The sequence below is a fragment of the Arachis hypogaea genome, chromosome 19 (genome assembly GCF_003086295.3).
Source record: "Arachis hypogaea cultivar Tifrunner chromosome 19, arahy.Tifrunner.gnm2.J5K5, whole genome shotgun sequence".
Classification (NCBI taxonomy): Eukaryota; Viridiplantae; Streptophyta; class Magnoliopsida; order Fabales; family Fabaceae; genus Arachis; species Arachis hypogaea.
This window is the reverse complement of record NC_092054.1, coordinates 70,712,804-70,735,136: the sequence shown is the minus strand read 5'-3', so window position 1 is coordinate 70,735,136 and position 22,333 is coordinate 70,712,804.

Genomic DNA, 22,333 nt, shown 5'->3' with positions numbered 1-22,333 from the left:
AACATGAGCTACAGAGATCCAAATGAGGCGGTTCTAGTTGTGTTGGAAAGCTAACATCCGGGGTTTCGAAATGATATAAAATTTGCCATATGTTACTTCGCGTATAGGGGCACGCACGCGCCATGTACGCGTGCACGCCGACGCTGCTTGTGGCCCACTAAAGTGAAATCGCCCCCAGCGATTTCTGAAGCACTTTGGGCCCAACCCAACTCATTTCTGATGCTATTTCATGCAAAATTCAAGCTTGGGCAAGGGGGAGCAATTGTTTGTAGTATAGCATCATGTAGGTTAGTTTTTAGAGAGAGAAGCTCCCTCTTCTCTCTAGAATTAGGTTAGGTTAGGTTAATTCCATCTTAGATCTAGGTTTTGATTATTGTTCTCATCTTGTTTCTTCTACATTTTCATGCTCTAGTGGTGTAGTTCTCTTATTCTATCTTGTTAATTTTACTTTTATGCTTCTTTTATATTCATTCACTCAAGTTGGATTTGGTTCACATTTAATGAAATTTGATGTTTAATGTTCTTTTAATTGATGATTTGAGTTGTTGATTTACTTTCCTTGCAATTTGTAGTTGGTAGATTTGTGATTCTTGCAATTTATGATGTTTACTTTTCTTGCACTCTAGATGTTTGATAAAATGTTTTCTCGAGTTTTTGAGTAGTTCTCTTGACTCTTGGCATAGGCTAAGGGAATTGAGTGACCTTGAGTCATTGGGTCTCATTGAATTAGTGATTTGAGAACCCTTGGTGATATGATACTCATTGATGCCAACCCACTACTAATCTAATTAGTATGTAGGTTGGGACTTATGGGTTGATGTGATCAAAGCCTATTTGACGTACTTCAAGCTTAAGAGTAGATATTACATACTTAAAGCTTTTGGAAGTAGACTTAATAGGTTGGTACCTCATAATTATCAATATTTGGTTTGTAGACAATGATGGTGATCTCAATTACCTATGTCTAGCCAATAGTACTTTCCACTTTTTTTATTTAGTCAATTGTTCTTTTACTTTCTTGTCATTTATATTTTCTTGTCAAATATCAAATCAAACCCCCTTTGCATTTTCATAGCCAATAATTGAGCACTTCATTGCAACTCTTTGTGAGACGACCCAGAGTCTAAATACTTCAGTTAAAAATTCATTGGGGTTTGTACATGTGACAAAACCATATTTTAATTTGATGTGAGAGTTGTTTGTTAGTTTGGAGGTATGCTTACAACGAAGTAATTCCTTTCTTTAGGAAGAAAATCTAGACCGACAACAATTTTCAACTATCAGAGATCTTTAAAAAGGTTGAGGTAACTATTCCCTTTTTTGATGCTGTTTGCCAGGTTCCTAAGTATGCTAAGTTTCTAAAAGATTTGTGCATGAATAAGGATAAGATACATGATTTAGAAACTATTCCTTTGGGTAGCTCTATTTCTGCTTTGATGGGTGCTATACCGGAGAAATGTGGTGATCCCGCTCCTTGCATGGTTACTTGCACTATAGGGGGTGTACAATTTGTTGACTGCATGTATGATTTAGGTGCATGTGTTAGTATTATGCCATTATCTATATATGATGCTTTGAGGCTCCTACCATTGAAAAGGTCGGCAGCATGTTTTGCTTTGGCAGATAAGAGCATAATCTTAGTAGTTGGCATTGCGGAGGACGTCTTGGTGAGCATTAAGGGGTTGACATTTTCTATTGACTTCTACATTCTAGAGATGCCCACAAATGACTCAGGAAGACCTTCATCCATCTTACTTGGAATGCCATTTTTGAAGACATCGCAATGTAAATTGGATGCCTTCTCGGGTACCTATTCATTTGAGATTGATGGAAGAGCAGTGAGCTTCAACCTTGATGAAGCTATGAAGCACACATCGGAAGACCACTCTATCTTCCAGTGTGATATTATTGATGAGACTGTGGCTGAAGTTCACCAAGAGGCAGTAGAAGAGAAGAACATGGAGCAAGGTGCAACTGTGGGGAAGCCCTCCGAGTATAATGAAGACACCCTTCTACCTCCAATGGTTTCAGATAATCAAGTGCCAAGCCATGAGCTGAAAATGGAGTTGAAGCCCCTTCCACCTCGCCTCAAGTATGCTTATCTTGAGGATAATCAAAAGCTCCCAGTGATTATTGCAAAGGAGCTTACTACCCAACAAGAGGAGCGTTTACTTAGTGTGCTAAGAAGACACAAGAAAGCTATTGGGTGGAGTTTGGCGGACATAGTAGGTATAAGCCCTCAAGTCTGTGAGCACCGCATATTTCTAGAGGAGGGAGCAAGGCCTATCCGTCAACCTCAGGCGGTTGAGCCCCACCATTTTAGAAGTTGTGAAGGAAGTGACCCGACTACTTGAAGCCGACATCATCTATCCAATCTTGGATAGTGAATGGGTTAGTCCAGTACTGGTGGTTCCGAAGAAGTCTGGCAACACAATAGTGAAGAATGAGCAAGGGGAACTCATGGCTACAAGAGTGCAGAATTCTTGGAGGGTGTGCATTGATTACAGGCGCTTGTACCAGGCCACTCGCAAGGATCACTACCCATTACCTTTCTTCGATCAAATGCTTGATTTCCTACCAGGTAAGATGCACTATTGTTTTCTAGATGGTTATACTGGTTGTTCCGAGGATTACCTGAAACTGTTGGTCGATCTCGGACGAGATCTTCTATGCTCGTCGGAGATGATGTGTCCGACTTTGTAGGCGGTGGCCGGAGCTGTCGTGTCTGACTTGTTGAACTGGCGATGCTGCTGATCCTTTGTTACCGGAGGGTGGTGGTACCTGCAAGGGACTCTGATGCTTAAGTTAGCAAGGGTATTAAGCAGGTTTTTAGTAGAATTAGAGTATGAGTTATACCTAGGTACTCCAGTGTATTTATAGTAGTGGGGGGTGACCTTCCTGGAGATAAGATAGTTATCTTATCTTATCTCATCTTTGAGTGAAGTCATCCTTATCTTATGGGGGCCGACCTTATCTTTCTGGGCTTTAGTTGCCTTCAGATTGGGCTATGTCCCTTTATTTGGGCCCTTTTTGGGCTTCTTCATGATGATTTGGCTGAACTCTTTAAGAAGAGGTCGGGTAATCCTGATCTGAAGAGGTCGGTCGACTTATCGTCAATCATCCCGGGTCGGACAGCTCGACCCAGGGTATGAACAGTGCCCCTGCTCGAGTGTGGTCTTTCTTTTGAGGTCGAGTCATTTGTTTTAGGACTTCAATCCTTCTCTGGAGAAGCCGAGCTCGAGCATTTATTGATCTCTTTTTGTAGAGCTTCCCTCTGAATGTGGAACGTTTTTCTTTATTCCTATAATTTTCAAAACGTGCGTTCCTTGCCTTGGGAATGTGCGAGGGATTTAAATGCCCCTTAACTTCCTCCTTCGCTGTTTCATTTGTTTCCCACTCCTTTCTTCATTTCAAATTTTCAAAGAGTCTCTCTTCTCTGTTTCTCCTCTTCTTGCTTCACTGCAACTTCTCCTTCTTTGCGTTCTCTCTCTTGCATTTGAAGAGGTGATCGTTGGTGTTTTTGCTGCTTCCATTCTTTCATCAATTTATCGTTCTTTCCCTACTGCAGGTTTGTATTTTTCTTCCTCTTTTCTCTTCTTTCTATGTCATTCCTTTTCATGTCTGTCTTTACAGAAAATATTTTATCTTTGTTTGGGAAAAGTTTGAATATTTCTGCATTTTGCTTGTCTTAACTTTTTCGTGCTTCTTGCTAGTTAGGGTTTTGAATGTTTGGCATTATCTTCTGATTGTATCTTCTTGATTTGCGCTTTTGATGATTTTCCCTTTGAAATGCCGAACTGTTTGATTCTGAGAAAGGTTGTGCCCTTTGATGATTTCTCCTTTGCATGCTTTGATGTTTGATGATTTCGCTTATGCTGATAGGCTATGAAAGGTGATTACTTTTGATAGATTTTCGCTGATAGGCTGTAAAAGGTGATGACTTTGATAGATTACTTTGTCTTTTTTCCTTGTGGAATGTCCCTGTCAAAGGAGGGTTGTTTTCATGTTTGAGGGATGTCGGGACATAGGTCGCATTCTTTTGAACCCTAACTTAAGCATCGGAGTCCCTTGCAGGTACCACCAGTCTCCGGTGATGAAGAATCAGCAACATATTCAGTCCAACAAGTCGGGCGCGACAGCTCCGGCCGCTGTCCACCAGCCGGACACATCATCTCCGACCAGCACAGAAGATCTCGTCCGAGATCGACCTACAGTTTCAGGTAACCCTTGAAACATTGGCGCCGTTGCCGGGGATCTTGGAAGTCATTCCATCCACATGGCGGACGACCATGACAACGACCACAACTCTGGTTTGGTAGATAGAACGCCAAACAAAAACACAGACACTACACCAAAAGATACTCCTCAGCCTAACAAAGACAAGAATTAACCAAACGCGGAAGCCATTGAGGCACTTCAAAACTGCCTAAAATAACTCGAAAAAGAGGTGGAGCATCAACGAGAAGCTGAGAGAGACCTACGAAGGGAAGTTAGGCGACGTCGCGAGTTAAAGGACAAGCTCCTAAAACTCAAAGCAGATATCAAGACCAAAACTACTCTTTCCGATCACGAAGATAGCTCCCGCAAGGATCAAGACCCATTCACGAAAGAAATCATGACAACCAAAATCCCAAAAGACTTCAAACTTCCCGACATGACTTTATACGATGGCACAGCAGATCCCAGCCATCATCTCAGTAATTTTAGAAGTAGAATTTACCTCACTGATACCTTAGATGCAGTTCACTGCAAAGCCTTCCCAACAACTTTAACAAAGACAGCAATTAAATGGTTCGACAATCTGCCCCCTAGGTCCATCTCAAGCCTTGACGACTTAGCTAAGAAGTTTCTGGCTAGATTCTCCATCCAAAAAGACAAAGCTAAACACGCCCCAAGTCTATTAGGAATCAAGCAAGGAGATCGGAAAAGTCTATGCAGCTACATGAAAAGATTCAACAAAGCATGTTTGGACATACAAAGTCTACCAACAGAAGCCGCCATTATGGGTCTCATCAATGGCTTGCGAGAGGGACCTTTTAGCCAATCTATATCGAAAAAACATCCCACATCTCTAAACGAAGTGCAAGAACGAGCAGAGAAGTACATCAACATGGAGGAAAACTCTCGACTAGGAGAGACCTTAAAAACTGGATTCTCCTACTCCTCCCGAGATAAGGATAAAGAGTTCAAGAAAAAAGAAGATCAGCATGGAGAAAAGATCAAGAAATACCACAATTACACTTCTCTTCGGGTATCTCTCGTAGATGTCTACCGAGAAGTATGCCATACTGAAAAGATACCCCCAGCTCGACCACTCAAAAGCAAAAAAGGAGGAGGAAATCGGGGGGAATATTGTGAATACCATCGAATCTACAGACATTCCACCAACGAATGTTTTAACTTAAAAAATGTCATAGAGAAATTAGTAAGAGGGGGAAAGTTAGATCGGTACTTAGCTAGTCGAGCTGAGGAACCAAGAAAAAGAAGAAGGGACGAAGATGTCGGACGAACTGAACAACCCCCTTGTACCCCGGACAGACATGTCCACATGATACACGGAGGATTTGCGGGGGGAGAAATCTCAAAATCATCCCGCAAAAGACATCTTAAAGATGTATATCATGTCGAGGGAAGAGAGAAAGCACCCGACATCCCCACAATCACTTTTACTAAAGAGGACGCAGCTAGAATTATCTCGGGACATGACGACCCCATGGTCATTACTATCATATTGGCCAACGCAAATCTCCACCGCACACTGGTAGATCAAGGAAGCTCAGCCGACATCTTGTTCAAAACTACCTTCGACAAACTCGGCCTGGAAGAAAAAGAACTTAGAGCATATCCAAACAGCCTGTTCAGGCTGGGAGACACTCCTATCCAACCACTTGGGTACATCTCATTACACACGACCTTCGGAAAAGGAAACCGGTCAAGGACACTCAATATAGACTACATCGTGGTCAACGTAAGTTCAGCCTACAATGTCCTAATAGGTCAGACAAGATTTAATCAGCTCAGCGCAGTAGTCTCGACTCCACACCTATGCATGAAATTCCCAACCACAGAAGGATTAGCTACAATAAAAGCAGATCAGATGACGGCACACCGCTCTTATAATGAAAGTCTAAACCTCAGGGGCAGAGGACAAGAATTCCACACCATCGAACTTGGTGGAGTTCAGGGGCGGGAAGAACTCCATCCACAACCCGAAGGTGAAGTAGAAGAAGTCCATATCGGAGATGTTCTAGACAAAACAACCAATATTGGCACGATCCTAATAGGAGACATAAAAGAATCACACGTACAGTTCTTACGAGATAATGTCGACCTCTTCGCATGGAAGGCCGCAGACATGCCGGGCATAGACCCTAAGTTAATGTGTCACAAGCTGGCAGTTTACCCAGGATCTCGGCCAGTACAGTAGAGGTGTAGAAAGCTCGGACCAGAACGATCCCAAGTTATGGAAGAGCAAGTAGAAGGTCTATTAGAGGAAGGATTCATAAGAGAAGTCAAGTACCCACTATGGCTAGCCAACGTCGTCTTGGTGAAAAAATTAAATGGGAAGTGGCGGATGTGCACCGACTACATTGATCTCAACAAAGCCTGCCCAAAAAATCCTTATCCACTTCCAAGTATCGACACTCTGGTGGATGCCTCCTCCAGATACAAATACCTCTCATTTATGGACGCCTATTCGGGATACAATCAAATCTCGATGTACCCACCTGATCAAGAAAAAACTTCATTCTTAACCCCAAAAGCAAACTACTGCTACATCGTCATGCCTTTCGGACTAAAAAATGCAGGAGCCACTTATCAAAGTTAATGAATAAAGTCTTTGCAGACCATATTGGAAAAATCATCGAAGTCTATGTGGACGACATGTTAATAAAGATGCAAAGTGAAAAGACGTTACTATCCGACCTCACCCAAGTATTCAACACTATAAGAAGGCATGGCATGCGACTTAACCCCGCAAAATGCACCTTTGCAATTGAGGCTGGCAAGTTCTTGGGTTTTATGCTCACACAAAGAGGAATTGAGGCGAATCCAGATAAATGCCGGGCCATAGTCGATATGAAGAGCCCGACTTGTGTCAAAGAGGTACAACAACTCAATGGAAGATTGGCAGCTTTATCCAGATTCCTAGCTGGATCAGCAATAAGATCTCTCCTCTTCTATGCCACTCTAAGGAAGGAAAAGAGGTTCGAATGGACAATGGAGTGCAAGCAAGCCTTTCAAAACTTCAAAAAGTTTTTGGGACAACCTCTTATCTTAACTCGGCCACGGAAAGGAGAACCACTTATATTATACCTCGTAGTAGGAAGTCGGGCAGTAGCCTCAGTACCGGTCCAAGAAGACAACAATGGGCAACAACCTGTATACTTCATCATCAAGGCACTACAAGGATCCGAACTGAACTATCAAAAAATAGAAAAATTTGCCTATGCTCTCTGATGAGCGGATAATTTATATGCTTTTTGGCATTGTTTTTAGTATGTTTTCAGTATATTTTAGTTAGTTTTTGTTATGTTTTTATTAGTTTTTAAATAAAAATCACTTTTCTGGCTTTACTATGAGTTTGTGTGTGTTTCTGTGATTTTAGGAATTTTTTGGCTGAAATTGAAGGACCTGAGCAAAAATCTGATTCACAGGCTGAAAAAGGATTGCAGATGCTATTGGAATCTGACCTCCCTACACTCGAAGTGAATTTTTTGGAGCTGCAAAAGCCCAATTGGCGCGCTCTTAATTGCGTGGGAACGTAGACATTCTAGACTTTTCAGCAATATATAATAGTCCATACTTTGTCTGAGATTTGATGGCCCAAACAGGCGTTCCAAGTCAGCTCAAGAATTCTTGCGTTTAACTCCAGAACTGGCACAAAAGCTGGAGTTAAACGCCCAAACTGGCATAAAAGCTGGCGTTTAACTCCAAGAAATGTCTCTACACATGAAAGCTTCAATGCTCAGCCCAAGCACACACCAAGTGGGCCCCGGAAGTGGAATTTTACAATAAACACCCTAGCTTACTCATTTTCTGTAACCCTAGGTCACTAGTTTACTATAAATACTACTTTCAGTGATTCATATTGTACCTCATAACACTTTACATGTTTCTTATTGTATTCTCTACGGCATGAGTCTCTAAACCCCATTGTTGGGGGTGAGGAGCTCTGCTGTTCTTTATGAATTAATGCAATTACTACTGTTTTCCATTCTATCATGCTTGCTTCTATTCTAAGATATTCATTCGCACTTCAACCTGATGAATGTGATGATCCGTGACAATCATCATCATTCTCACCTATGAATGCGTGCCTGACAACCACCTCCATTCTACCTTAGATTGAATGCATATCTCTTAGCCTCATGATTCAGATCAGAGTAGAAGAAGAAGAAGATAGTAGGAAAGCAGAGATTTAGAAGACAAAGCATCTCCAAAGCCTCAACCTGTTCTTCATTACTGCATAACAAGTATTTATTTCATGTTCTTTTACTTTTTACAATTAAATCTGAGAATTATTGATATCCTGACTAAGAGTTACAAGATAACCATAGCTTGCTTCAAGCCGACAATCTCCGTGGGATTGACCCTTACTCACGTAAGGTATTACTTGGACGACCCAGTGCACTTGCTGGTTAGTTGTGCGGAGTTGCAAAAGTGTGATTGTAATTTTGTGCACCATGTTTTTGGCGCCGTTGCCGGGGATTGTTCGAGTTTGGACAACTAACGGTTTATCTTGTTGCTTAGATTAGGAATATTTTATTTTTGTTGGTTTAGAGTCTTTTATTTAAGTTTAGCTTCATATTTTAAGTTTGGTGTCAATTGCATGCTTTTATTTTCTTTTAATTTTTCGAAATTGCATGTCTTTAGTTCTTTCTTGATTTTTAAAATTTCTAAGTTTGGTGTCTTCTTTGTGTTTTCTTTTAATTTTTCGAAAATTTGTGCTTTATTTTCTAAAAATTTTAAGTTTGGTGTTTTTGTGCTTTTATTTACTTAAAATTTTTTCAAAAATTTGTTCTTGGTGTTCATCTTGATCTTCAAAGTGTTCTTGGTGTTCATCTTGACATTCAAAGTTTTCTTGTTTGTTCTCTGTGTTTTGATCTAAAATTTCTAAGTTTAGTGTCATTTTGTTGTTTTTCTCTTTTCGCATTAAAATTCAAAAATCAAAAAAATATCCTTTCCTTATTTCACTCATAAATTTTGAAATTTTGCATTAATTTAGTCAAAGATTTTCAAAATCATATCTTTTTTTTAGTCAAGTCAATATTCTAATTTCAAAAATTGATCTTTTCAAATCTTTTTAAAAAAAAAATCAAATCTTTTTTAATTTCTTCAATCATATCTTTTCAATCATATCTTTTTTTATTTGCAATCATATCTTCTAAATCATATCTTCTTCAAAATAATTTTCAATCATATCTTTTTAATTGCTAGTTTCAAAATCTTTTTTATTAATTAATTAATTTAGTTTTCAATTTGCTTTTATTTTATTTTATTCTCTTTTTTGTTTTCGAAATTTTATTTTCCTTTTATTTTATTTTATTATTTTTGGTCATTTTTAATTAAATAAATAAATAAATAAATAATTCATATCAATTCCCTTTTCTCCATCATGGACATAAGTGGAAGTGAACAGTCCAGAAGGACTCTGGGGTCATATGCTAACCCCATTACATCTGCATATGGGAGTAGCATCTGTATACCTCCCATCAAAGCAAGCAGCTTTGAGCTAAACCCTCAGCTCATTATCATGGTGCAGCAAAATTGCTAGTATTCCGGTCTTCCACAGGAAGAACCTACTGAGTTTCTGGCACAGTTCTTACAAATTGCTGACACAGTACGTGATAAAGAAGTGGATCAGGATGTCTACAGATTATTACTGTTTTCATTTGCTGTAAAAGATCAAGCTAAGAGGTGGTTAAATAACCAACCCACAACAAGCATAAAAACATGGAGACAGTTATCAGACAAATTCCTGAATCAATTTTACCCTCCAAAAAGAATGACACAGCTAAGGCTGGACATCCAAGGCTTTAAACAAGAGGATCATGAATCCCTTTATAATGCCTAGGAGAGGTACAGAGGGATGCTAAGAAAATGCCCCTCTGAAATGTTTTCAGAGTGGGTACAGTTAGACATCTTCTACTATGGGCTTACAGAAAAAGCTTAGATGTCCCTAGACCACTCAGCTGGTGGATCTATACACATGAGAAAAACAATTGAAGAGGCTCAAGAACTCATAGATACAGTTGCTAGAAATCAACATCTGTACTCAAACAGTGAGTCCTCCATAAAATAAGAGGCTATGGCAGTAATTACTGATCCCAATCTTCAAGAACATATTGTTGAACTTAATCATCAATTACTCCTTATGACAAAACAATTAGCATAATTCAAAGAAATGCTCCAAGACACTAAAAATGCTAACAAGAATATAGAAGCACAATTGAATCAGACAAGACAGCAGCTATCTAAACAGATAACAGAAGAATGCCAAGCTGTCCAACTAAGGAGCGGGAAGACATTGAATAACTCAGCTCAAAGAAGCAAAAAGTCAAGAAAGGAACAAATGACAGAGGATGACCAAACCACTGCCCAAAATCCCTCTGAGGATATCAAGAGCCCAGAGAGGAATAACTCTGGCGTTTGATGACAAGTCATCTTAGCCTAGTTTCACTAGCATTTTTCTTTTGTTTTCAATTGAATTATGCACTTTCTTGAACCAAAAGCAAGCCAATTGGGTGGATTTTCATGTTTCCTTTTATTTAATCAACCATGTATGAATTCATGCTATTTCATGAGGTTTTATGCTATAATTGTCATATATTATGAAAGAATGAATATCTCATGATTTTGAGCATAGCTTTGATGTGTTTGGTTGATTAATGATAGGTGAAGAAAGCTTGGAGAAAGGTTGATGCAAGAAGGAATGGCTAGGAGGAATGACTTGAGTCTTGAATTAATTATGAACCAGGAAGCAAAAGCTGGAGCAAAAGTTAGCCCCTAACTTTTTGGCTAACTTTTGGGCAAAAGTTGGAGCAAAAGTTAGCCCCTAACTTTTTGGCTAACTTTTGGGCAAAAGCTGGACCAAAAGGTAGCCCCTAACTTTTTGGCTAACTTTTGGCATGAAAAACACTCCCTGGATGCACCAAAAGTTTGCGCCAACGTTAGCCCCTAACTTTTTGGCTAACGTTGGCGCTTGAAAAACTCCCTGGGCTAGCAAAAGTTTGCGCCAACGTTAGCCCCTAACTTTCTGGCTAACGTTGGCGCCATGAATAACTAAGGGGAGGCCAACTTTGGAGCAAAAGTTAGACCCCTAACTTTTGCCCCAACGTTGGTATCAGCAAAACAAGGGTGCTGATGTGAAAAGTTGGAGCAAAAGTTAGACCCTAACTTTTACTCCAACTTTTATTCAAGCTTTCATGATTCCAACCCGGTTCAATTCGGTTCTTCTCCAAACTCCAAGAGCAATCAACCAAGGCCTCTCTCAACCCAATTCCACCAAGAGCAAAGGCCCAATTGAAGGCTTGAAGACCATTTGAAGAAAGTGTATAAATAGATTAGAATTTAAGTTTTAAGGGAGCTTCCCTTTGAGTTTTCGAAATAGCTTTATTTTGAGTTTTGCGGAGAGCTCACCTTTACATTTCTTAGCATTGTTGTTTTAATTCAAGAGAATTTGGGAGGAGAATTGATCTCTCTTCTTCCTTGTTCTTGCCCAGCACTCTTTACTTTTTTTGTCTTGGATTTTGGGTGGAGAATTGAAGAAATTCTGTTTCAATCTCACCTTGGAATCTTGTTTAATTTTCTGCTTAATTGAATTTCAGTTTCGGTTAATTGTTCTTCATCTACTTTCTTTAAAATTTACAATTTCCTTTGCAATTGTTCTTGTTGGATCTAGGAAGGCATTGAGATCTAGACTTGGTTTTCTAGTCTCTTGGGTCCTGAGATCCGGATTTCCCATTTCCCATTCCCTGTTTACTGTTTTCATGCTCATTTACAATTCTGTTTTTAGATCTGATTCAATCCAAGTGTTCTTCTATTCCTCTGCTTGTTGAATTTTAATTTCCCTTGTTTAATTCCTGCAAATCCAACTCCCAATTCCCTTTACAATTCAAGCCATTTACATTTCTTGCACTTTAAGATTCTACAATTTACATTTCTTGCGTTCTAAGTTTCTGCCATTTAATTTCTTGTTCTTTAAGATTCAGCACTTTAAATTCCAGCTCTCTTTAATTTCATGCCAATTACCCATTCCCTTTACTTTCTATGCAATTTAAATTCTGCAAGTCACAAATCTCTCAACCAAATCTTGATTCGCTTGACTAAATCAACCACTAAACTAAAATTGCTCAATCCTTCAATCCCTGTGGGATCGACCTCACTCACGTGAGTTATTATTACTTGATGCGACCCGGTGCACTTGCCGGTTAGTTTTGGGTGTTTTGGAGAAATTCGTTTCTCCGCGAAAATATCCCATCAAGTTTTTGGCGCCGTTGCCGGGGATTGAATAGATTGACAATGATTAAGTGAGGTGGTGATCTAGATCAAGCACTTTTATTTTCTGTTTCTTTAATTTTCAATTAACCCACTAACTGTTTGAATTTTTGCCTGAGATAACTGAAACTTCGCTTTAGCCACAAAGTGAAGTTTTCCTGGAAATTTTTGGCTCTATGCAATGCTCTTGCTTACACAAGAGAAGCAATTTCTGCACTAATCTCCCAAGTCCATCAACTGTTTGATACTTTGTGTCAACTAATCCTCTGACTGCATTCTGGCATGAGAATATCCAATTTTCATTTGGATTGTTTGTGATTGTGCAGGTCATGGAGGAAAGGAATCCTACAGCAAGAGGAGAAAAACTGAGGCACTATGATTTTCAGCCTTCATGATCAGAGGATGAAGGATGTCAAGCTAATGACAATAAAAGAGCGCTTGTTGGGAGGCAACCCAACTTGAGGTAGTTTTCTTTTCATAAGCTATTTTAATAAAGAGGTTAATTAATTTTATCTATATTGAAAGAAGCTAAGTTTGGTGTTGCACACCAAAACAATCTAAGGGAGAATGAAGGATTCTAAGTTTGGTGTTCCACCAAAATCCCATCATAAACACACATTCTCACTTTCTGCATAATGCTAGCTTCAAGCATTTAGATAAACTAGTTAACTGTTCTGCTGTTTCCTAAGTTTTCAGTTTATTACTTTTGAAAAAAAAAAAGAATTTTACACATGGTTAATCTGATGCACAAGAACCATTGGCAAGGTACTAAGTTTGGTGTTCCCACCAAAGTAAGTACAAAGGCCCACAAATAAATCCTGCATGCTAACCATTATTTCTAAGTGCTTGGGGAACAAGCAACTTTCAATATCATTGCAGAGCATCATACAAGCTTTTGGAAAAATTTAGCATCATCAATCAAGGAGATAAAAGAGGAATATGAAGAACAGCAATGATGATGATGAGAAAGAGGAAAGCAAGCGAACTCCAAAAGGTTGTATTGTTCAGTGATTATTTTGTATCAGATGCTGCTAAATTGAAAGTTACATAATACCCCTGCCTGCCTGCATAGCATAGTTTTTCTGTAATTCAATAAGCAAGATGCTTGATCATTCACAACATTTTTCTCTTCAAAACTTGTTTGCACTCAATGTTCAAAAATGCATCACATGAAAGTTCTTTGAAAAGAAGGATTGAGGAATTAAACAATTTTGAGGCAAGCAAAAGATTAGGAGAAGTGGTGGTTCTAGTTGTATGATTATGTATTGAGGTTGCATGCTTGTGAAAACTTGCATGGGAGCTCATAGGCAGGACATGAAGTTCAAAGAAGTTTTGTGGAGATTCTCAAAAATTTATTGATCCAAGAAGCAGCAAGCAAAACAAAACAAAGAAAAGAAAATACAAAGACAAAAAGAACATGGCCCAAGGCTCTGAGCATCAATTACTAGGCAAAAAAGAAAGAAGAAACAATGACTCAAAGAGTTGTTAGCCTAGTAAAATACTTGTGGTTGAGTTGTGTCAAAGAAAGAGGCTTGAGCAAGTAAATCCTTAGGGGTGCTTCAACACCTAATACCTTAAAACCAACTGGTTTAGGAGTATTGATTGAAAGCTTATCAAAAGAGCCGCTTTGAGACATGACACTTAGAGTCAAGGCCAAAGCAAAGAAACTATAAGCTGCTTCAAGGTGACTACATATAAAGAGATCTCCATGATACCATTTGGTTGAAAATCCTAAGACCTAAGACTCCCAATATGTGAGGACTAGTGAGCACTGAAGCCCTTGCATGAGCATATGATTTAGAGTTCAACCCACTGACACTAGACCACTTCACTCACAGGACCTGACAAGTTGTTCTTCAATCCATCTTAAATGAAAGAACCATTGAGCATAATTCATTTCTTGCTTGGGGACAAGCAAGCTTTAAGTTTGGTGTTGTGATGACAAGTCATCTTAGCCTAGTTTCACTAGCATTTTTCTTTTGTTTTCAATTGAATTATGCACTTTCTTGAACCAAAAGCAAGCCAATTGGGTGGATTTTCATGTTTCCTTTGATTTAATCAACCATGTATGAATTCATGCTATTTCATGAGGTTTTATGCTATAATTGTCATATATTATGAAAGAATGAATATCTCATGATTTTGAGCATAGCTTTGATGTGTTTGATTGATTAATGATAGGTGAAGAAAGCTTGGAGAAAGGTTGATGCAAGAAGGAATGGCTAGGAGGAATGACTTGAGTCTTGAATTAATTATGAACCAGGAAGCAAAAGCTAGAGCAAAAGTTAGCCCCTAACTTTTTGGCTAACTTTTGGCATGAAAAACACTCCCTGGATGCACCAAAAGTTTGCGCCAACGTTAGCCCCTAACTTTTTGGCTAACGTTGGCGCTTGAAAAACTCCCTGGGCTAGCAAAAGTTTGCGCCAACGTTAGCCCCTAACTTTCTGGCTAACGTTGGCGCCATGAATAACTAAGGGGAGGCCAACGTTGGAGCAAAAGTTAGACCCCTAACTTTTGCCCCAACGTTGGTATCAGCAAAATAAGGGTGCTGATGTGAAAAGTTGGAGCAAAAGTTAGACCCTAACTTTTACTCCAACTTTTACTCAAGCTTTCATGATTCCAACCCGGTTCAATTCGGTTCTTCTCCAAACTCCAAGAGCAATCAACCAAGGCCTCTCTCAACCCAATTCTACCAAGAGCAAAGGCCCAATTGAAGGCTTGAAGACCATTTGAAGAAAGTGTATTTTAAGGGAGCTTCCCTTTGAGTTTTCAGAATAGCTTTCTTTTGAGTTTTGCGGAGAGCTCACCTTTACATTTCTTAGCATTGTTGTTTTAATTCAAGAGAATTTGGGAGGAGAATTGATCTCTCTTCTTCCTTGTTCTTGCCCAGCACTCTTTACTTTTCTTGTCTTGGATTTTGGGTGGAGAATTGAAGAAATTCTGTTTCAATCTCACCTTGGAATCTTGTTTAATTTTCTGCTTAATTGAATTTCAGTTTCGGTTAATTGTTCTTCATCTACTTTCTTTGCAATTTACAATTTCCTTTGCAATTGTTCTTGTTGGATCTAGGAAGGCATTGAGATCTAGACTTGGTTTTCTAGTCTCTTGGGTCCTGAGATCCGGATTTCCCATTTCCCATTCCCTGTTTACTGTTTTCATGCTCATTTACAATTCTGTTTTTAGATCTGATTCAATCCAAGTGTTCTTCTATTCCTCTGCTTGTTGAATTTTAATTTCCCTTGTTTAATTCCTGCAAATCCAACTCCCAATTCCCTTTACAATTCAAGCCATTTACATTTCTTGCACTTTAAGATTCTTCAATTTACATTTCTTGTGTTCTAAGTTTCTGCCATTTAATTTCTTGTTCTTTAAGATTCAGCACTTTAAATTCGAGCTCTCTTTAATTTCATGCCAATTACCCATTCCCTTTACTTTCTATGCAATTTAAATTTTGCAAGTCACAAATCTCTCAACCAAATCTTGATTCGCTTGACTAAATCAACCACTAAACTAAAATTGCTCAATCCTTCAATCCCTGTGGGATCGACCTCACTCACGTGAGTTATTATTACTTGATGCGACCCAGTGCACTTGCCGGTTAGTTTTGGGTGTTTTGGAGAAATTCGTTTCTCCGCGAAAATATCCCATCAGCGTTCAAACGCCAGAAAAGGGGGAAAAGTTGGCGTTAAACGCCCATTCCTTGTCCAATTCTGGCGTTCAAACGCCAATGAGGGATCAGACACCTGCAAGTGTTGATGATAACCCCTCTAAGAAGGCTTCTCCAATCACCTCTGTAGGAAATAAACCTGCAACAACTAAGGTTGAAGAATATAAAGCCAAGATGCCTTATCCTCAGAAAATCCGCCAAGCGGAACAGGATAAACAATTTGCCCGCTTTGCAGAGTATCTCAGGACTCTTGAAATAAAGATTCTGTTTGCAGAGGCACTTGAGCAAATACCCTCTTATGCTAAGTTCATGAAGGAGATCTTAAGTCATAAGAAGGATTGGAGAGAAACTTAAAAAGTGTTTCTCACTGAAGAATGCAGTGCAGTCATTCTGAAAAGCTTACCAGAGAAGCTTCAAGATCCAGGAAGCTTTATGATACCATGCACATTAGAGGGTGCTTGTACCAAGACAGCCCTATGTGACCTTGGAGCAAGTATTAACCTAATACCTGCATCTACTATTAGAAAGCTTAGCTTAACTGAAGAAGTCAAACCAACCCGGATATGTCTTCAACTTGCTGATGGCTCCATTAAATACCCATCAGGCATAATTGAGGACATGATTGTCAAGGTTGGGCCATTTGCCTTTCCCACTGACTTTGTAGTGCTGGAAATTGAGGAGCACAAGAGTGCAACTCTAATTCTAGGAAGACCTTTCCTAGCAACTGAACGAACTCTCATTGATGTCCAAAAAGGGGAAGTGACCCTGAGAGTCAATGAGGATGAGTTCAAGTTAAATGTTGTCAAAGCTATGCAGCATCCAGACACGTCAAATGACTGCATGAGCGTTGATATTATTGACTCCCTGGTGAAAGAGGTCAATATGACTGAAAGTCTTGAATCAGAGCTAGAGGACATCTTTAAAGATGTTCAGCCTGATCTAGAAGAATCAGAGGAAATAAAAGAACCTCTGAAAATCCCTCAGGAAGAGGAGAAACCTCCTAAACCTGAGCTCAAACCACTACCACCATCCCTGAAATATACATTTCTGGAAGAGGGTGACACTTTTCCAGTGATCATAAGCTCTGCTTTAAATCCACAGGAAGAGAAAGCACTAATTCAAGTGCTAAGGACACACAAGACAGCTCTTGGGTGGTCCATAAGTGACCTTAAGGGCATTAGCCCAGCAAGATGTATGCACAAGATCCTATTGGAGGATGATGCTAAGCCAGTGGTTCAACCACAGAGGCGGCTAAATCCAGCCATGAAGGAAGTGGTGCAGAAAGAGGTCACTAAGTTACTAGAGGCTGGGATTATTTATCCTATTTTTGATAGCCCCTGGGTGAGCCCTGTCCACGTTGTCCCCAAGAAGGGAGGCATGACAGTGGTTCATAATGAAAAGAATGAACTGGTTCCTACAAGAACAGTTACAGGGTGGCGTATGTGTATTGACTACAGAAGGCTCAATACAGCCACTCGAAAGGATCACTTTCCTTTACCATTCATAGACCAGATGCTAGAGAGACTAACAGGTCATGAATATTACTGCTTTTTGGATGGCTATTCTGGATACAACTAAATTGCAGTGGATCCTCAGGACCAAGAGAAAACAGCATTCACATGTCCTTCTGGAGTATTTGCCTACAGAAGGATGCCTATTAGTCTGTGCAATGCACCTGCGACCTTTCAGAGATGCATGCTCTCTATTTTCTCTGATATGGTGGAAAAATTTCTGGAAGTCTTCATGGATGAATTTTCAATATTTGGAGACTCATTCAGCTCTTGTCTTGACCATTTAGCACTTGTTCTAAAAAGATGCAAAGAGACCAACCTAGTTTTAAACTGGGAAAAATGTCACTTCATGGTGACTGAAGGAATTGTCCTTGGGCATAAAATTTCAAACAAGGGAATAGAGGTGGATCAAGCTAAAGTGGAAGTAATTGAAAAATTACCACCACCTGCCAATGTAAAGGCAATCAGAAGCTTTCTGGGACATGCAGGATAGGAGGTTCATAAAGGATTTTTCAAAAATTGCAAAACCTCTAAGCAACCTGCTAGCTGCTGACACGCCATTTGTGTTTGACATAGAGTGTCTGTAGGCGTTTGAAACCCTAAAAGCCAAGCTGGTCACAACACCAGTCATCTCTGCACCTGACTGGACATTACCATTCGAACTAATGTGTGATGCCAGTGACCATGCCATTGGTGCAGTGTTGGGACAGAGGCACAACAAGCTTCTGCACATTATTTACTATGCTTGCCGTGTTTTAAATGATGCACAGAAGAATTACACAACCACAGAAAAAGAGTTACTTGCAGTAGTTTATGCCATTGACAAGTTTAGATCCTATTTAGTAGGTTCAAAAGTGATTGTGTATACTGACCATGCTGCTCTTAAATACCTACTCACAAAGCAGGATTCAAAACCCAGGCTCATAAGATGGGTGTTGCTTCTGCAAGAGTTTGATATAGAAATAAGAGACAGAAAAGGGACAGAGAACCAGGTAGCTGATCACCTGTCCCGGATAGAACCAGTAGCAGGGGCGTCCCACCCTCCTACTGAGATCTCTGAAACCTTTCCGGATGAGCAACTCTTTGCCATTCAAGAAGCACCATGGTTTGCAGACAGGAAAAGGAAGAAGCATGAAGAGCTTCTCTCAATACAGAGTCAAACAGAGCCCCCACAGTCAAACTATAAGTTTGGTGTTGGGAGGTGGTGCACGAAATTGTGATGTCCAGGCTCAAACAATCCCTGGCAACGTGAGCAACTTGGTGCGCGGATCTCAATACATAATTGTCACAACTTCGATACAACTAACCAGCAAGTGCACTGGGTCGTCCAAGTAATACCTTACGTGAGTAAGGGTCGAATCCCACGGAGATTGTTGGTATGAAGCAAGCTATGGTCACCTTGTAAATCTCAGTCAGGCAGATATAAATGGATAATGGTGTTTTCGAATTTAATATAATAAAATAGGGATAGAGGTACTTATGTAAATCATTGGTAGGAATTTCAGATAAGCGAATGGAGATGCTTTTCGTTCCTCTGAACCTCTGCTTTCCTGCTATCTTCATCCAATCAGTCTCACTCCTTTCCATGGCTGGCTGTATGCAGGGGCATCACCGTTGTCAGTGGCTACATCCCCTCCTCTCAGTGAATAATATGCTCACGCACCCTGTCACGGCACGGCTATTCATCTGTCGGTTCTCGATCATGCTGGAATAGGATTCACCCTCCTTTTGCGTCTGTCACTAACGCCCAACAATCGCGAGTTTGAAGCTCGTCACAGTCATTCAATCATTGAATCCTACTCAGAATACCACAGACAAGGTTTAGACCTTCCGGATTCTCTTGAATGCCGCCATCATTCTAGCTTACGCCACGAAGATTCTGGTTAGGAGATCTAAGAGATATTCATTCTAGCTTAATTTATGTAGAACAGAAGTGTTTGTCAGGCACGCGTTCATAAGGGAGATGGTGATGAGCGTCACACATAATCATCACCTTCATCACGTTCTTGGGTGCGAATGGATATCTTAGAAGCGAAATAAGATGAATTGAATAGAAAACAGTAGTACTTGCATTAATCTTTGAAGAACAGCAGAGCTCCACACCTTAATCTATGGAGTGTAGAAACTCTACCGTTGAAAATACATAAGTGAAGGTCCAGGCATGGCCGAGATGGCCAGCCCCCTAAAACGTGATCAAAGGATCATGAGGTAATCCAAAGATGAACAATGGATTAAAACTGAGACCAAAGATGGTCAAAAAGACGCCTAATACAATAGTAAGAGGTCCTATTTATAATAAACTAGTCACTAGGGTTTACATGAGTAAGTAATTGATGCATAAATCCACTTCCGGGGCCCACTTGGTGTGTGTTTGGGCTGAGCTTAAGTGTTCCACGTGCTGAGGCCATTTGTGGAGTTGAACGCCAGTTTCTGTGCCAGTTTGGGCGTTCAACTCTGGTTTTGGATCCTTTTCTGGCGCTGGACGCCAGATTTGGGCAGAAGGCTGGCGTTGAATGCCAGTTTACGTCATCTATTCTCGGCCAAAGTATGGACTATTATATATTGCTGGAAAGCCCTGGATGTCTACTTTCCAACGCAATTAGAAGCGTGCCATTTCGAGTTCTGTAGCTCCAGAAAATCCACTTTGAGTGCAGGGAGGTCAGAATCCAACAGCATCAGCAGTCCTTTTTCAACCTCTGAATCTGATTTTTGCTCAAGTCCCTCAATTTCAGCCAGAAAATACCTGAAATCACAGAAAAACACACAAACTCATAGTAAAGTCCAGAAATGTGAATTTAACATAAAAACTAATGAAAACATCCCTAAAAGTAACTAGATCCTACTAAAAACATACTAAAAACAATGCCAAAAAGCGTATAAATTATCCGCTCATCACAACACGAAACTTAAATTGTTGCTTGTCCCCAAGCAACTGAAAATCAAATAGGATAAAAAGAAGAGAATATACTATAAATTCCAAACTATCAATGAAACATAGCTCCAATCAAATGAGCGGGACTTATAGCTTTTTGCCTCTTGAATAGTTTTGGCATCTCACTTTATCCATTGAGGTTCAGAATGATTGGCATCTATAGGAACTTCAGATTTCGAATAGTGTTATTGACTCTCCTAGTTCAGTATGATGATTCTTGAACACAGCTTCTTTATGAGTCTTGGCCGTGGCCCTAAGCACTTTGTCTTCCAGTATTACCACCGGATACATAAATGCCACAGACACATAATTGGGTGAACCTTTTCAGATTGTGACTCAGCTTTGCTAAAGTCCCCAATTAGAGGTGTCCAGGGTTCTTAAGCACACTCTTTTTTTTTTTTTTTTTTTTGCTTTGGACCTTGACTTTAACCGCTCAGTCTCAAGTTTTCACTTGATACCTACACGCCACAAGCACATGGTTAGGGACAGCTTGGTTTAGCCGCTTAGACCAGGATTTTATTCCTTTAGGCCCTCCTATCCACTGATGCTCAAAGCCTTGGGATCCTTTTTATTTGCCCTTGCCTTTTGGTTTTAAGGGTTATTGGCTTTTTCTGCTTGCTTTTTCTTTTTCTTTCTATTTTTTTTTCGCCTATATTTTTTTTTTTCTGCAAGCTTTGTTCTTTGCTGCTTTTTCTTGCTTCAAGAATCATTTTTATGATTTTTCAGATTATCAAATAACATGTCTCCTAGTCATCATTCTTTCAAGAGCCAACATATTTAACATTCTTAAACAACAACTTCAAAAGACATATGCACTGTTCAAGCATACATTCAGAAAACAAGAAGCTTTGTCACCACATCAATATAATTAAACTAAGTTCAAGGATAAATTCGAAACTCATGTACTTCTTGTTCTTTTGAATTAAAACATTTTTTCATTTAAGAGAGGTGATGGATTCATAGGACATTCATATCTTTAAGACAAAGTTACTAACTACTAATGATCATGTAATGAAGGCACAAACATAGATAAGCACATAACATAGAAAACGAAAAATAGAGAAAGCAAAAACAAGGAATGAATCCACCTTAGTGATGGTGGCGTTTCCTTCTTGAGGAACCAATGATGTCCTTGAGCTCTTCTATGTCTTTTCCTTGTCTTTGTTGCTCCTCCCTCATTGCTTTTTGATCTTCTCTTATTTCATGAAGCATGATGGAGTGCTCTTGATGTTCCACCCTTAGTTGTCCCATATTGGAACTCAATTCTTCTAGGGAGGTGTTGATGTGCTCCCAATAGTTTTGTGGAGGAAAGTGCATTTGAGGCATTTCCGGAATCTCATGGTGATGAGCTTCATACGCCTCTTGAGCTCCATGAGTGGGCTCTCTTGCTTGCTCCATCTTTTTCTTAGTGATGGGCTTTTCCTCTTTAATGAGGATATCTCCCTCTATGTCAATTCCAGCTGAATTGCATAGGTGGCAAATGAGGTGAGGAAAGGCTAACCTTGCCATGGTGGAGGACTTGTCAGCCACCTTGTAGAGTTCTTGAGGTATAATCTCATGAACTTCCACCTTTTCTCCAATCATGATGCTATGGATCATGATGGCCCGGTCTATGGTAACTTCAAACCGGTTGCTAGTGGGAATGATTGAGCATTGAATAAACTCCAACCATCCTCTAGTTATAGGCTTGAGGTCCAATCTTCTTAGTTGAACCGGCTTGCC